We start from the raw sequence: 17,724 nt of genomic DNA, 5'->3' as shown, positions 1-17,724 counted from the left end.
ATGCAGATTCAGTCTGCATAGGCCTGGGGTGGAGCCTGAGCTTCTGCATTTTTAACAAGTCTCTAGAGGATGCTGCTGCATCTGGGCTGCTAACTACACTTGGAGATAGGAGGTTCTGGAGAGCAGAGGAAAGAGCATGAACCATAACCTAGGGGCTGGTAGTCCTGACTTCCGAGCCAAGGTTTGCCTTTATGTGGCTGGCAACTTGCTTGGACTCCTACCTCAATTCTTTGGGCCCAAGGTTTGTCCTGCCTCAGAAGGATGTCAAGAAAATTGAGTGAGTAATGCAGAATTGTTTCTTAAAGTGTGTGCAGATGCTCCATGAATTTAGAGAGTATGTGGATGCACATTAGTAAATTTTAATAGTTGTGACCATCTTGTTATGAGTACTTAGAACAAGTAATAATGGCTTTTGATGTATAGTAGTAAGAAAGCTTCCTTTTAAAAGGCGTGTATTTAAGTTTCAAAAGTGGCTCTATTTAAAAATATATGAAATAAATAATAGTAGAGGTAATTGACAGATCAAAATTAGGAAGGCAGGATGAGAATGACTCAAGTTTGGGAAATGCTGAGAAAGCAGATGCCCAAGGGCTATGAAAACTTAAAAAAATAGGTAGCACTTGATTTTGATTGGCTGAATGAGATGATGTGTTTGATCATTTATGGGGTTGGCATTTGGCAACATGCACTGGGTGGCTGGGATCACTGTTTATTAAAAAATATTTGAGTCTCCACTTTGCACTAGATACTCTTTTAGTCTCTTGGAAAAGGGATTGGGGTCAGGCAGGATAAAAACAAATCATTTATGCCCACAAGAAAATTGCAGGAAGATAAAAGTCATGAAATAAACTCTATGCTTCTAATTTAATATTTTTTATAGATTATGAGAAAAAAGTTTTGCTCACTATCAGCTAGGAAAGCTGTCTTAGCACAACCATTCATTCTTGCACAAATCAAAATCAAGACGAGCCAGATTTAATTTAATATTTTTTCACAGATTATGAGAAAAAAGTTCTAATTTAATTTTTTTATAGATGATGAGAAAAAAGTTTCGCTCTCTATCAGCTAGGAAAGCTGTCTTAGCACAACCATTCATTCTTGCACAAATCAAAATCAAGATGAGCCAGAAGGCTCCATTCTGACAGCTTCTAATGGAGAAGCTACATTTACTGGACATGGGGAAAGTTGCTGGGCTCTAAGGACTGTGCATTTCTTGAACTAGATAAATGGTCTTGGTGTAGCATAATACCAAAACTTCTTGTCGCAGCCTGTAAGGACAGAACTCAATCAGCCTGAAAAGGAAGTCAGTGACTCCGACTCAACACAGGAATGTTCTGTGATTCCTAAAGAAGGATGTAGGAGTGTGGCACAATTCAACCACAGTCTGTGGCCCTGTGCCTCTGCCTTGACATGAGTGGGATTTCCCAGCTGGTCATTTTCTTCTTCTCTAAGACATTGGGAACAAATTACTTGACCTCCTCTGGGCTTCAGTACTCCCACTCATCAAATTAGAGGACTGGGCAGTCGCTAGGCTCTCTTTAGGCATCATATTTTAGTTTCTGTGATTTTAAATTTGAGAAGGGGTGTCTAAGGGAGAATACATAGGGGAGGGGGAAAGGCTTATTAAAAGTGTAGTTAGACACTGAATTTTTAAGAATTGCATTTTGTAATAATACCTTTACCTAATCAGGACTGACAATCTTACCTGATGACAGCACATGGAGGAATGGCTGCATTCAAAAATAAAAGTGAAATAAAACAAGACCTTATTTGAACTTAGCAATAATGCTGATTCCTCTTTTTGATTTGAGGAGGTTATAGCTGTTGTAAATGCTTGAATTGGGTCTGCCCAGGCAAAACGGAGTCAAGAGTCCATGTCGGATGAATTTTAACAATGTAGACAATAGAAAGGGTTGCTTAAACTGCCCCTCTTTTACCAAAACACATTTACAAATGAAAGAACAACACTTCCATTTTTTAAAAACATTTTTTGAGATGAAGTCTTCCTTTGTCACCCAGAGTGGAGTGCAGTGGTGCGATCTTGGCTCACTGCAAACTTTGCCTCCCGGGTTCAAGTGATTCTCCTGCCTCATCCTCCCGAGTAGCTGGGACTACAGGCGCCCACCACCATTCCTAGCTAATTTTTGTATTTTTAGTAGAGACAGGGTTTCACCATGTTGGCCAGGCTGGTCTCGAACTCCTGACCCCAGGTGATCCGCCGACCTCGGCCTCTGAAAGTGCTGGGATTACAGGCATGAGCCAACAGGCGTGGCCAAAAAATTTCCATTTTTAATTGCAGGGTCTGGGGAATTAAAATGCATCCGTAATTTCTTGCATCTCTCCGCTCGGGCTTGCATGAATGCAGAGGGATGGGGAGGACTTCTTGAGGCAAGCATCCCCCTCTTGTCGCCTGCCATCTAGAGAGAGAGGGCTGTGATTTATCTCACTTTAATCAGGAAGGACCCGATGTGTGGATGGAGAGGTCTGACGGCTTTGTTGCTCCATGTGGGAAAGAAACGGACAGAGTGAATTTGTGTATGATCCCTAAGGAGAAAGCGTCTTTGTGCTCTATTTCTTTTTGACCTGGAGCCCCTGAATGCAAGCTAGTTACAAGTTGAAATAGGCCGTTTCTAAAGTGTGATTTTGTTTGTGTATGAGCGTTGATTACAAAGGGGAAAAAAAACCCGCTTAATTTACATACACCACATGTAGTGCAGGATCCCCTGGGCTGTCTTTTCAGGTATCAGGGAACTTTGATGAAAGTTGCTTGTCTCATCTAGGAGTCATTTCATATTGTTTAGCAGAGCCTGGTATTAACATTTCCTTCCAACTGTTTACTGGAATCTGTGTGTTCCCTTCAAGTGATGCATACTAGGTGCACAGGCTTCCTGCCACTGTCATCCTAATCTTTCCGTGCAGACAGGAGCAGAGGGGAGAGCGCTGAGCCAGGCCCCAGCTTGCTTTTCTTTCCTGACACAGCCCGGCTCCACTGCACTTCTCAGCTCTTGCTCTAGGTGGTGCTGTTTGACCATTTTCTTCATGTGACCCTCCACTCGGTAATATAAATTCATTCGGAGGATGACCTGATATCAAAAAAAATTCCTTTTGATTAGTAGAATCAACTTGTTTCTTCACACGATACTCTTCCCACTGAGACACATGGAGACAATTCTGACTCCAGGTTTGCAACCTTGAGATTTCTCTCAGATGGAATAAAAAAAACAAAAAAGCATTTTGACTGGCACAGTGATGCCTAGTGCATGATCATGTTTGTCTGCTCAAACATTAAAGGGAAACTTGTGGGTTTGAGGATGCCCAGCGGCACGACAGCTGCCAATGTAAATTAGCCGTATAGAGAGAGAAGGGGCGGGAGGGGACTACAAACTTCAGAATATGAGCTGATCGTTTATAAGTTAAAAAAAAAAAAACAAGTCAAAAGGGAGCCCAGGATGGTGCAAGAAAGAGGAGAAAGGAAGATTTTCCTTGCAGCTAATCAGGAGAGTTCATAAGGGCTGATTACATGAGTGGAAGCCTTAAGTTCTTTTTTTAAAAAAATGTGAAAATTTGCATGTATGTATGTATGTATGTATGTATGTATGTATGTATGTATAGCTTCGTGTATTACCATTATTATTGCAATCAGCAAATGGATTTACTTCCTTTATCTCATGGGCTCCTTCCCACTCACTTCTGGCAGCACATTTTCCTTTCTCCTTCATCCCAGAACACCAAAGAACAGATGCGCTTCCTAACCCTGGCTCCAGGGGACTTTATACAATGTAAACAGTGTACCTCTAACATGGTTCACTGCTTAGAGAACGTGTGTCCCATTTTAAAACTGTGACTCCTTTATATTTTGCAGTGCTTATTTTAATAAGAGACGTTGGACTTGTGACTTATTTTTCATGGAGGAGTGAGCTTAGTGGTTGAAAGTAATCGATAAACTTGTTTTTCCTCTGATGCCATCAGCCAAGATCCTATGGCAATAGTAAGAGGATGACACTGGGCTGGCACCCCCTCCATAACATATTTGGACCATGTTTTCCCCCCAGAATGCACATGCAATAGCTTTGGTTTGGTAAGAGAGAGATGGCGTACTTGGTTTCCTTCTGTCACACTTTTGGTGAAATGAATTAGACTTTTAAATCAGGAAATTCAGCGAGATGAGGTAGATTTTTACACAAGAGCAGTGGAGGACTTCAGCTGGTTGGGGGAATGATACGGAAATATCTTGCTAAATCAGGGTCTGGTGGAATGCTGCTCCCCTGGCAGGCTCCTCTTCACAGGGAGCAATCTGTGGGTTGCTTATAGAACAGAGCGAGCAGGAGGCATAGCATGGTCTTGCTCAGGTGTTCAAACATCTGAACCCGGTGTTCAGATGTTTGTCATTAGGAACTGGGTGTGGGCTTTTTCAAGTTAAACTGAAGCAGCAGTTCTATTAGGAAGAGCCTCCCAGATCAGCATCTTCTGTTTCTGGATACTCTCCCTTTGAAAAGCCAGATTTCAGCAAAAAGCTTTGCTAATGGTGAAATTGCACAACTGAAACCCTATGGGAGCAATGGGAAAGATGGAGAAAGAGGTGGTTATATCATGTACTTCAACAGTTTATTTAGAGGCTGTTGACGTTAGAATAACAAGCCAAGACAAACAAAAATACTCATTTTGGATGAAAATATTGTCTTTTCATGTTATTATAGATAGCTGAGTCCTAAGACTTCTACAGAAACACATTTTCCTAATGAGTGGCTGATTTTTCTGGTTGTGCAAGTAATATCCAAATTATTGTACAAATTTTTGGCTCAGGAGCAAACATTGTATTGTATATTGAGCTAATCACTTGCCCTTTCTAAGGTAAGCCCTTACCTCTGCTTTCCCTTCATCTTGTCATTTCTGTTTGTTGGGTACAGTTTTCCTGTTGGTTCTTTCTGTTGGCTCTGATGTAACATGAATGAAGTTCTTAACATCCTTTCAGACATAAACACAACTTAGCTCATTGTTTCTGAGTTCATATAGAGGTTTTCTTGCCCCTGAGACTTTCGTGTCAGACAGCTGGATGTTCCTGTGTTCAAGGCTCTATATGTTGATTTTGTATCCTACAACTTTACTGATATCACCTATCAGTTCAGTTCTAACAGTTTTCAAATTTTATTTATTTGTTTTTGTTTTTTAAATATTGCATGTTTCATTTTAGAGTCAGGAGCGTAGATGTACAGGTTTCTTAAACAGGTATATTGCATGGTGCTGAGGTTTGGGCTTCTAATGATCCCACCACCCAAGCAGTGAGCATAGTAATCGATAGGTAGTTTTTCAACCCTTGCTCCCACCATCCTTCCCTCCCACCTTTGGAGTCCCCCAGTGTCTATTGTTCCCTTCTTTGTGTTGAGTTCTAACCTTTTTTTAGTGAAGTTTGTAGGGTTTTCTATATATAACAAGATCATGCCGTCAGTAGAGACAGTTTCACTTCTTCCTTTCCTATTAAGAGGCCTTTTATTTCTTTCTTTTGCCTAATTACCCTGAGAAGTGGTGTCTGTGGGCATCCTTGTCTTGTTCCTGATGGTAGAGGAAAAGTTTCACCTTTTCACCATTGATCATGGTGTTAGCTATGGGTTTGTCATATATGGCCTTTATTTTGTTGGGATACAGTCCCTCAATACGTGATCTGTTGGGTGTTTTTTTTTTTTCACCACGAAAGGGTTTCGAATTTTGTCAAAAGCTTTTTCTATATCTATTGTGATGGCCATATAGTTTCTATCCTTTATTTTTCTAATATGGTATATTATATGTATTGATTTGCTTATGTTGAACCATGACATGATCATGGTGAATGATTCTTTCAATGTGCTATTGAATTTGGTTTGCTAGGATTTTGTTGAGGATTTTTGCATCTATGTAGATCAAGGATATTGGCCTGTCATTTTCCTTTCTTGTAGTGTTCTTGTCTGGCTTTGGAATCAGGGTAATGCTGGCCCTGTAAGATGAGTTTGGAAGTATTCCCTCCACTTCAGCTTTTTGGAAGAGTTTGAGAAGGACTGGTATTAGTTCTTCTTAAAATATTTGGTAGAATTAATCTGGGAAGCCATCTGGTTTTGGGTTTTTCATTGATAGGAGACATTTTCTTACGGATTCAACCTCCTTGCTTGCTATTAGTCTGTTCAGATTTTTAAATTTCTTCATGAGTCAATCTTGGTAGGTTTTATGTGTCTGGGAATGTATCCATTTCTTCTAGATGATCCAATTAGTTAGTGTGTAATTATACCTAGCAGTTTCTTAGGATCCTTTGTATTTCTGTGATATTGGCTATGATGTTTCATCTTTCATTTCTGATTTTATGCTCTATTGAAAACATGAGGCATAGCAGGTAGGGGGCACTGGTCAGGACTTGGGGTATAAACTGGCAGATGTTAAGGTGGGTGATTCTGGTTAACTCAGAAACTGCGAAGTCCCGTGTGGAAGAATTAACTGCCTGTACTCACCTAGTAATGTATATCCTTGGTCAAAAAAGATCCAGCTGAGAATGTTGGATGAAGGGACCAAATCAATATTCATCATTATATTGAAAACAAGTCAGATTGGCTGTGGTCTTTTGACAGCAGGTCAGTGGCTAAGTCTATTTGAACAAAGTTAGGGCAGGTTCAAGGGAGAATCCTGAGATCGGTATTCTTTGTTCCATACAAACTTGCCTTTCAGTTTCTTCTCCCCATGCCTCCAGGATGTCCCTGCACAGCCCGTAGGGCCCCCTCCTTCAGTACCTTGCCTTACGAAGGGGAGAAAATGAGTTTTCCAATGTTAGCATATATTTAGCCTTCCAAAATTTTCTATTTCTATTTTAGGGGAGCTCTAGGAAAACAGCAGATTACTCTAAATCCCCAGGTAAAAATCTGAAATGGTGGAATTTCATATGACCAGGAGACATATTTTGGGGCAAGTGGGCTTTTCACAATCACTTGGACATGAAGGCATCTGCTGCTTCTATGCCTAAAATAGTCCTTCAATTTAGTAGTTTAATTCCTCTTCCTCTTTTTCAAATTTCAAGACAATACATGTAGTGACTGAACAATTTGGATCCAAGTTTCACTATTTAACTGCCAGTGTGACCTTGGGCGAGTCACTTAGTCTTTTCAAGGCTCAATTTCATCATGTAAAGTAGAAGTACAAACAATCCCTGACTCAGAATATTTTGACTTATGATTTTTCAACTTTAAGATAGTTTGAAAGCAATACACATTCAGCAGAAGCTGTACTTTGAGTACTCATACAACCATTCTGTTTTCCACTTTCAGTACAGTATTCATTATATTACATGAGATATTCAAAGCCCACTTTATTATAAAATGGGCTTTCTGTTAGATGATTTTGCCTAACTGTAGGTTAATGTGAGTGTTTAAGGTAGGCCGAGCTAAGCTATGATGTTTAGTAGGTTAAGTGTATTAAATGCATTTTCAGCTTACAATATTTTCATAAGTTTATTGGAATATAACCCCATTGTAAATTGAGGGGTATTTGTAATAATGATATCTCTTCAAGGAGACTTTGTGAGCCTCTCATAGGAAAATGCATACACAGATGCATATAAATATATAATCTTTCTTTTCCATACATACGATATTCTTTAAGGATATTCAAAAATCTGGAAACCGTTGCCTCCAGGGAGATAAATGGTAGTGGGTTGGGAAACTTTTAACTGTATACGCTTTTGTACCTTTTGCATTTTGAATCAGATGAATGTATAATCTACATAAAATATTAAGATTAAAATATCACTGAATAACTTATCAGGAGTTTGGTGAACATAAGGGAAGGCCACCTATGGTGGCTGTATTTTATTCAGTTTTGGTCACTGTTGGGCACTTCATAGAGCTTATTTCATTTCATCCTCACAAGCGCCGTAGGAGGAAGGGGCCCCAGAGGGATTCATGGTTAGAATAGCAGAGTAGGAGCATTTGGCAGCTATATTCTGTGTAGGTGATAACTTTAAAGATATTTTTGTTATAAAATGTTTCAAACATACAAAAAATATAGAGAAGCAGTTTTCTATAGTTATTAAATATTCTTAATGGGTAGTCACAGAAATTATCATCCAAAGTGGGATATTCTTGAGAGAAAAAGGAGGTTCTATTTATAATTATGGTGGGATAACAAACTTAAGATGAACAGCTCTGGACAAACTGGGTTGTATGGTCCCTGGAAAACAAGGATTACTGTAAATGTGAGTCCCGCCTTGTGCTTCTCTCTGTCCCACCAAGAAAATATGATCTTGATACAGATGTTCATTGTGTCAAGGCAACCATGGCAACCATGATCTAGATACACTGTTCAAGTTTTATGCTGATCCTACCTATGTATGTCTCAGGAACTTTCCAGAGTTTCCTTTGAGTGCTTCTAAATTTTGCATAAATGGTATGTTGTCCCTTGTCTCTTTTTAAAACCAGTAAGCCATTTTCCCTTCTTTTCCTGGAAAATTAAAGGAACAAAGACCAGGAAATAACAACGTATTAGCTAAGGTTCTGTTGATTGAAAGCAACAGAACCTAATTCTGGCTAGCTTAAACCATGCTAGGATTTAATGAAGAATACTGCAGAATCTTAGATATCTTATGACTGGGAAAGAGGAGGTTCAGGCAGTTCCTGGGATGTCAGCAACAGGTAGCTGTCAATTAACTGCCCCCACACCACCCACTGCTGCCGTCATCAATATAGCACACCACGATGGCTCCCAGCCTCTGTACGTCTGGGTTCCGGTGTTCAAATTCTAGAGACAGCAAGAGAAATCCCATTGAGTCAGGGATCCTTCCCTGGGTCACACTCCCTGCATATGGTCAGAAATGCAGGATTATGTACTAAAGACACAGCTAAAGAGGACCCACTTCACCGTTTTGGGACCATTTGCAGGGGATGCAAAATTGTGAGCTACTCACTTAAAGAGGTGATAACCATAAGTTTGCAGGAAAAAAAATGGAGAAGAGAAGGATAACACTATCCTACGGTTTCTTCTGAAAATGGACGAAGGGAACAGCATTTCCATTTGGAAATTCTCTCCTGGCATTTCAATATTTATGGATTCTGAATTCTGAGAAAAATCAGTTGAGAAATTAGGAAAATGGGAAGGAACATTCTAATTTTCCTGTGAAAATTACAGCTTAATAGTCAGTATAGAGAACTTACTGGCTTGAAGAAATGCACTGACTTCAAGTCAAGCAAGATGAGGAAGCACTGACATGTGGAGATGAAAGTTAAGGTGAACAGGACAGGAGCAGTAAAGGAGACTCAGTCAGACTTTCTTGTATCTGTTGCTGTGTTACAAGTGTGTGTTCATGGCCTTGTCCACTGCTAACAGTGAACCATTTCTGCAAATAAATATTAATGTGTTCATAGGCATAGTATATGTTTTACAAATCCTATGAGAGGTTTTCTAAGCAATGCCAAGTTTTAGAAACAAAATATGCCCTTAAATCGGCCATTTTGACAGTTGCTTCTTTCTAGTGGTATTCATCTTGCCAGGAGATCAGAATGTTATGTTATTTAAATGGTATTGGAGGGGATGATTGATGCCTTGTTTAACAATGTCATGTAAACAACGATTAAAGCATTAAGTATTTGTGGTGTTACCTTTCAATCTTCAAAGGACTTTTCTTTAGCATTTATTTTGTGATAGTATTCATTTCTTTTTAATGTTTTCTCTATTAATGCTATTGGATTTTATAATCTTGTTACAATATGTTGGCTCATAATAATAATAAATCATCATTTGTTATCATATCTTTTTGAGACAGAAGACTACTAAAACTTTTCATATAATCCTGTTACAGAAAAAAACGACTATTTGCTTGTTATTATAGTCACTTATTATTTTTCAAAAACTTGTAAGTGAAGTGTTATGAAAATCATATGAATTTGGGAATTCCCAAGCATTCTCAGAAATTCTATTTCCTTGTTCCCAAATCCCAATGATTAATATCTGCCAGGAGTCGGAAAACAGTGAAAGGAAGTAACATCCTATGTTGGATACCTGGTAGGGTTAGTGAAGAAACGTTATTGCTGAGCTCTGTGTTACGCTCACGAATGATGCCATTGAGGAAGTCACGCTTGTTGAAAGGAACGCAGATACACAAAGAGTTTTGCTGCTGTCTGTTGGATAAGAACCCCCTGGTCGATTTCAGCTCCTACTGCAAGTTACAAAAATCAATCCAATGATAAATGAAAAGTGCCCAGTGTGCTGGGAAATAACTTATTTTTTGACTTCAGAGGAAATTTTAGAAACAGTGCCAAGTGAAAAGTAAAAACAAACTATGAAGACGTTCATGAATTTCCCTCTGAAGCTGACAGCCGTATTTTAGCAGATGGAACTCCTACTATTAGCCCAACTCTTGGGTTGAAACAGTGTGTCCAGGAAACCCTATGTTAAAATGCAATGTGTTGGGGATATTGTTCCTCTATTTGCTTGAGTTAATTTTCAAATTAGTGTACTCTTGCTTAGCTGTGCTCTGAGGGAATGAACAAAAGATTGGTAAACTCTGATGGAGAACACTGGTCAGGCAGGGCACATAGAATCCCTGGGGATGGTGGTTCCTGACAAATGGGGGAGGAGGACCTGAGCCAGGCTTGGACAGGGCTGGAGGAACATGAAGATGGGATCTACTCACAACCCCCAAAACTGAGGGGTCCTGGTAACACATTATTTCACCCTCAGCCATGCAAATTCATTATTTTTATGGATAAAATAGCTTTAAAAAACTAATTTACATTGAAATGTTAAAATATTTCTATAGAGATTAGAAATATTTATATAGAGGTTATTGGGAATCCCCTCCTAAAGCCCAAACATAAAAACTACCAAAAAAAAAATTCCGTGTAGGCTAAGATTGCAAATGACTGATGGAATGTAATTTAAATTAAACATGGAAAATATATTTCCTCTTTAATAAAGATCTAAATTCTATTCTTTTTAGGAGCCTTCAGAAATGAAATTCAACTATTAAAAATGGTATAGAGAAGCCTTTAGAAAAGAAACTTTTCTTTTGCTGTATTATATATTAAAGAACTTTGAAGAGACTAGTTCTAAAGTGTTTAATAATCGATTACACTGATGTTTCTAGGTATTGTGAGGAACACCTAGAAATTAAATCTTCATCTTTGGCAGATCAGAGGCCTATTATTTTTAGGTAAAACAATTAAAATCTGCTTTTAATAAATCACAAATTTTGCAAGTTAGCCATTAATAGTAAGTGCTTTTCAAAGTTTGGCCCAATACATGAAAAAGCCCGAAAAACATAACTGCATTAGTTTTGCCCACCACCTTCTTATGCTGGCCTCAGGAGATTTATTAACAGCATCCAGTATTTTAGGTAGGCTGGATGTGGTGGCTCATGCATGTAATCCCAGCACTTTGGGAGGCTGAGGTGGGAGGATGGCTTGAAACCAGGAGTTCAAGACCAGCCTGGTCAACCTAGTGAGCCCCTCGGTCTCTCTGAAAAGAAAAAAAAAATTTAGGTATCCTGTGGCTACCTCCAAAAACAAACTCCAGAGGAACTGAATTTTTTTTTTATTTCATGTGTTGGGATAATGGCTTCATTTGCAGTTACTTACGAAGAATTTAAGGGTCAGTAAAAATATTTTTTCATCCTTAATAATATGAATTGTCTAATTTGTGTGTGATATAATGCTAGATATTGTACCAAAAGTGTTACATAGACGTAATCCATGCCCATTTTCAAAGATAATACTAATATAGAGAATAAGAATCATTATTATTGTAGTAATTACTATTTTAGTAATAGTAGTAATAATCAAAACAATTACATCAAACACTTATTAAACCCTTATTATGTGATAGATACTGTGTAAGCAATTTCCACATATTAACTCCTTAAATGTGATCACTAACCCCATGAGGTAGGTAGCATTATGTCCATTTTATAGATGCAGAAACTGAGCTTTGAAGAGGGAAAGCAACTTGCCCAAGGCCATGCAGGCAGTCACTTATAAGGGTGGGGAGCGAGAAGTTGAAGTCTGAGATGTAAGTTCACAGACACGAGTACACAAACATGTACAAGATACTCGTATGACATGTGGGGTTGCTTGAAATATGTAATTGACTTTCCCCAGCACAAGAAAGTGTTTGGACAGATTTCAAAGGGATCTAACACTTCCTTAGAGGACTGCCCTACGACATTTTTCCGTGTGCTTTTCTGCCTCTTGTCCTATACTTTTGGCATTTCTTCTGCTCTTAGAGGCAATGAGTCAACAGCATATTTTTAGCACCTCCTGTGTGCATAGAAGTGGCCCCTGACTCAATGGGAGTGTATAACTACCATGGGCCAAATCAGTGTGCTTTCCTGTTAGCCAGGGGATTATAGAAGAACACGCTCCCCTGATTCCAACAGAACTTGCTGCCACTCTGATGTCTTCATTGTAAGGCCTCTAAATGAATGTTCAAGAAATTCATGTTAAAGGCACGTGTCATATGTGTAACTTGTAAACATTTGTGTACTTGTCTCTGTGTCCTTACACCTCAGGCTTCAACTCTTGTTTTTACCTTTATCAATGACTACCTGTGTGCTGTGTGGCTTTGGACCAATTGCTCACCCCCTCTAAAGCTCAGTTTCTGCATCTGTAAAATGGATATAATGCCATATATACATAGATATAGATATACATACACCAATATATATACACACATATATATGTGTGTATATACATATATATATAATATACAAACTGAAATATATAGTTATATAAATATTTCAGTTTAAGTTTCAAAAATCACTGGAGGGTATTTTTATAATACCCTTCAGCAATTTTACCTGCTGCCTTTGCACATTCTGGTGAATTTCTAAATGGAAGTCTGATAGAGATTAATCTTTTAATGCATCATAAATAAAAAAGAAAATCACAGAATGATGTAGCTGGAGAGGACCCTGGGGATCTAGTATTTCATGAAAGATTAATGTCCTTGATCTGTTTGTAAGTGTTTTGGAAAAATCTTCCATGGTCAAATAAAACTTGGCAATGTTGGATTAAAGTTAAATAGGTTTCTTTTTTCCTGAAGAACTTCATAGTCTGTAATATGCTAATATGTTTTGTGAATCTACAAGGAATGAAGTGTTTCAATGCTTATTTTACCCAGATTCTCATTTTGGGACAGGCTGGTCAAGCTGAGTCAGCTAGTATATTCTCTAGATGGAGATGATGGCTGATGCCTTTTTGAGAGCAAGAGAGTCCCCAGGGGAAGCAAGGGTATATCAGTTGCTCCATTTCATGCCAAGGATCCTCAGTCTTTAGAGGCTCAGAGAAGGCTGAAAGGCTACTCTAGGCTATCAGGGCTACCATTCATTGTGACCCATGCTACAGAGAAGCTTTGAGCTCAGTGCAAAGGAGTGACCAGCCCTTGAGAATCAGGAAAATTTATTTATTCCTGACCTAGTCCACAGAGGACATACAAGGAATGGGGAAGGAGAGTGTCACCAGCTATGGTTACAAGCTAGTCTGATTCTCTTTCATTAAGAAAACTGGTCCCTGTGAGTTTAGATTGGGAAGCACCAGGTTAAAAAAATTTTAGGCCAGGAGTGGTGGCCACTGTACTCCAGCCTGGGTGACAGAGTGAGAATCTGTCTTAAAAAAAAAAAAAAGTTAAGTGATGTCTTCTGTTGAGGACCTCTCAGAACTTTTAATATGAAAGTGTGCATTGTGAAGAATGGGAATAGAGTGTACAGGAGTTTTAAAAGCTACTTGGTCATGAACCTCTTGCTTTGTGCAGGATTCGAGGGTCACTAACATTCTGAGGAAAATATTTTGGGAAACATTGATCTAATCCAAACTTCTCATTTTACCAGCAAACCACTGTGGGGCCCTCTAAGTTTCCTTTCTCCATCATTGTGACAAATTCATTGGAATTAATTCAATTAAACCTGGGGTCAGCTTTGAAGAGATTTATTTAGCAGGTAAATCTGTTTTGTACATTTTGAGGGAGTTCTGAGTTTCCATAGTCAAAAACCACAGATCAATTTAACCAACCTTTATGGAATATCACCTATGGCCCAAAGACCCTTTAGCTACAGTGATGGTCTACAAAAATATAAACTGTAATTCTTGCAATACAGGAGATTAGTAATAATGGTAAATATAATGATGATGACACCATGAATAGCTAACATTTATTGAATGCCTTTCTATTAGTCAGGCACTTTACTAAGTATTTTAATCCTCCCAACAATTTATGAGGTAGGGATTATAATAATTCCCATCTTATAGTGAGGACACTGAGGTTAGGAAATTATCCTAGCCTAAATGTTAAGTATAAGCATGAATAGAAAGGTGTTATCAGCGTATAAGACATTCCTTTATGAGTGATACAAAGTCCTATATAAATTCAGAGAAAAGAAAAGTGGTTTTAGAAATCCTTGATCAGTAAGTGTGAAGCATGTGGTGGCCCGGTTACTGTTTGGTTGCCCATCTGTCCTCCCTCTGGGGATCAGCACCCCCTTACTTTGGAAGAATTGTTCTCCTTTTCACTGTAAGGTTCTTTCTGGCTATGCGATGGGGCACATTGCCTCAAACTAGCCCTGTTCCAGTCTTTGAGAACCTTGAAATTGGAACCAAGGGAAGAGGATTGCCTCTTGAATGGTAATTCTCTAAAATCTAGTCTGAGGTGCTGGTGGAATCCCTGGGTCTGTGGAAGGAGCTGGGCTGTGAGAGGGGAGAATGATGTTGATGTCAAGAGAGAGGCAGGTGCTAGGAGCAGAGAGATGGAGGCCTGGAGGGTTTCTGGGCTTCTCTGAGGCTTAGGGTTTAGATCATTGTCTTCATTACTGGAACAAAGGATTTACCATACCTGCTCTTCTGGGAATGAAACTGTCCTGCTTTGCAAAATAAAGTGTCATTAGAAAGAGATCTTAAAAACCCCACACCATAGACAGGTGCACAGATCCGTAGAAGTGTTAAAGTTCTGTGTGTTGGATGCTAAGCCAAGACTCTTAAGTATGTTCTAAAGAGAAACTGGTGTGTGTAGGCTGTGCACTCCCAGGGAGATAAAAAGTTAGGAACTTTATGGGTTGGGCTTGGTGGCTCCCACCTGTAATCCCAGCACTGTGGGAGGCTAAAGTGGGCAGATTGATTGAGCTGAGGAGTTCGAGACCAGCCTAGGCAACATGGTGAAACCCCATGTCTACAAAAACTACAAAAATTAGCTGGGCGTGGTGGCATGTACCTGTAGGCGGGAGGATCGCTTGAGCCCAAGAGGGAGAGGGTGCAGTGAGCCATGATTGTGCCACTGCACTCCACCTGGGTGACAGGAACTTTATGGGGAATGGGATCTTGGAGACTGAGTAGAGACTAGAGGAAAAAAGAAAAAACTACCTCCCCAACTGGCCACACTATTCTTTTAAAAAAATGTTAATTGACAAATTAAAATTGTATGTATTTACGGAGGTATAATGTGATGTTATGATATATGTATACATTGTGGAATAATTAAATCCAGAGAATTAATAGATTCATCACCTCAAAACATATCTTTTTTGTGGTGAGAACATTTGAAATTTATTGTCTTAGCAATTTTGAAATACACAATACTTCATTGTAAACTACAGTCACCATGCTGTGCTGTAGATCTCAACAAAATGTATTCTTCCTGTCTCAACTAAAACATTGTACTCTTTGACAACATTTCCCCATTCCTCTCACCCCCTCCAAAACACCCATTCTTTATGTTGAAGAGAATGGCTAAAAAGTCCCAGCAGGTTTGAACTGACGGCTTCAGTGGTTGTCCCATCACACTTCAATGTTATTAATAGAAAGGGGAGGGGCAATACATAATTCGGACAGGCGGAAAGTACCATTGTAACCACTTTCCTGACTTCACAGAAAAAGTCCTCTTGTTTTCATCTGTAAAATGGGAACTGCTTGAATACCATTCTTCTTTTCTTCAGCCTCCAAAGAAAAAACAGATGCAAAGCCTTTTATCAATTGCAAAACAGTATACAATGTGTGTTATTACTCACAGTTGTCTTACTGTGACCAAACACTTTATAAGCCTGTGGCAAGTCAGCCTTACTCTCAGGAAGTGGACAATATTTGGGGAAGGAGAAGCAGCAGGATCTTTCAGGACAGTAGCCTTGGTGGGTCCAAAAATTCCTTGAGCGAAATGGGAGACAAAACTTTCTTCCTGCTTTGGGGTTTATCCTGTTAGTCTTTTCTCTCTTCACTCCTATTTTCTATGGAGAATTTCCTGGTTTTGGAGTTTGGGTGTGTTTTATAGAGAGGAGGCAGAACATCTTTAGCTCCAGCTGAATGAAAGGATACATGCAAAGGAACCTAGCACAGTATGTGGTACCCAGTTCCCCTTTAACTTGGCTTTATTCATTCACTCCTGGTAGGGCATTAATAAGGGATTTAGCCCCCTCCTATTGAAAACGATTAATTCAGGGAAGAGTTCAGGCAGTGTGGACAGATAAAGTGTAGGCCAAGCCTGTTTCTAAGGCAGGAGCTGGGTAGGGAGGGTGAGAAGGGCGAGAAGAATAGGGAAATATGTGTCGTCTGTGTTGCTGCTGTTGCAACCACCACAACAAACAAACAAGTGAAAAAAAAAAAAAAGAATTGTCCATACCGGAAAGTGTGCTGTTTTGGAGGAGGCTGGGGAAAGTGTGGATGGCTCGAGTGGGTCCTGTTGGATTGAAGTCTGACAGTGGTGATTCCCTTCAACAAATGGTCGGGGTGGGAGGGTACACACACACACACACACACACACACACCCCACACGCAGCGCCCAGCCTCCGATTTCAGCGCTGGCAGGAGATAACCATTCTTAGCTCGCCTTTCCAGGGTTATTTTTGGCTGAGGCTGTTCGCTGATGGCAAAAGGTTTCAGCCCCCTCCCAAATCCCTCCCCGTGCTTGTTCTAAAGAGAAACTGGTGCGAGTAGGCAGCACACTCCTAGGGAGACAGGGAGACGGGCCTGGCGCCGGAGAGGAACCCGGACTCTGCCCAAAGTCTCGCCACCCGCCGGCTGTTTTCTGGCGGAGGGTGTGCCCGGAGGGCGGCGATCGCGCGTGAAGGCTGGGGCCAGGCGCGGGTGCAGGCGTCACCGGGGTCGGGCTAGCAGGCCCTGGAATCAGGCTTTTGGGACACCCCGAAAGTGAGTCCAACTTGGGGAGAAACTGAGGGCACCTCGGGCGGTCTGGCAGCAGAGAAGGTGGGAGGGAGAAAACTTTACAGGAAGGCAGAAGCAATCTCCGCCGAGGGAGTCAGCGAGCGGCCGCACGGAGAGGAGGGGCGGGCGGTCCCCAGGCGGGCGGGCGCAGGGCGCTGACCTGCCGGAGAGGGGGCCCGGGCGTGAGGCGGAGTCCTGGCGTGTGGCCAGGCTGGCGGAGGCCCCTGGCAGCCTGCAGATTCCCTCCGGCCCCGGGAGCCACAGCAGGACCGGTCAGGAGGCGCCACGGAGGGGGGCCCCATCCCGGTGCTGACAGTGCCCACCGCGCCCTACGAGGACCGGCGGCCAGCCGGCGGCGGGGGTCTGTGGCGACCTACCGGCTTCTTCGAGGGCCAGTGCAACTACCTGCCCAACTTCATCCAGAGCGTGCTGTCGTCCATCGACCTGCGCGACCGTCGGTGCTGCACCACGGTGATGGGCAGCGACGGCAGGTACTTTAGCAGGACGGCCATCGAGATCGTGGTGCAGATGGCCGCGGCCAATGGGGTGAGTGTCCGGATGCCCCTCGCTTCCCACCATGCCG

Source organism: Pan paniscus, chromosome 19, assembly GCF_029289425.2.
Source record: "Pan paniscus chromosome 19, NHGRI_mPanPan1-v2.0_pri, whole genome shotgun sequence".
NCBI classification, from domain to species: Eukaryota; Metazoa; Chordata; class Mammalia; order Primates; family Hominidae; genus Pan; species Pan paniscus.
This window is presented reverse-complemented; position numbering follows the sequence as displayed.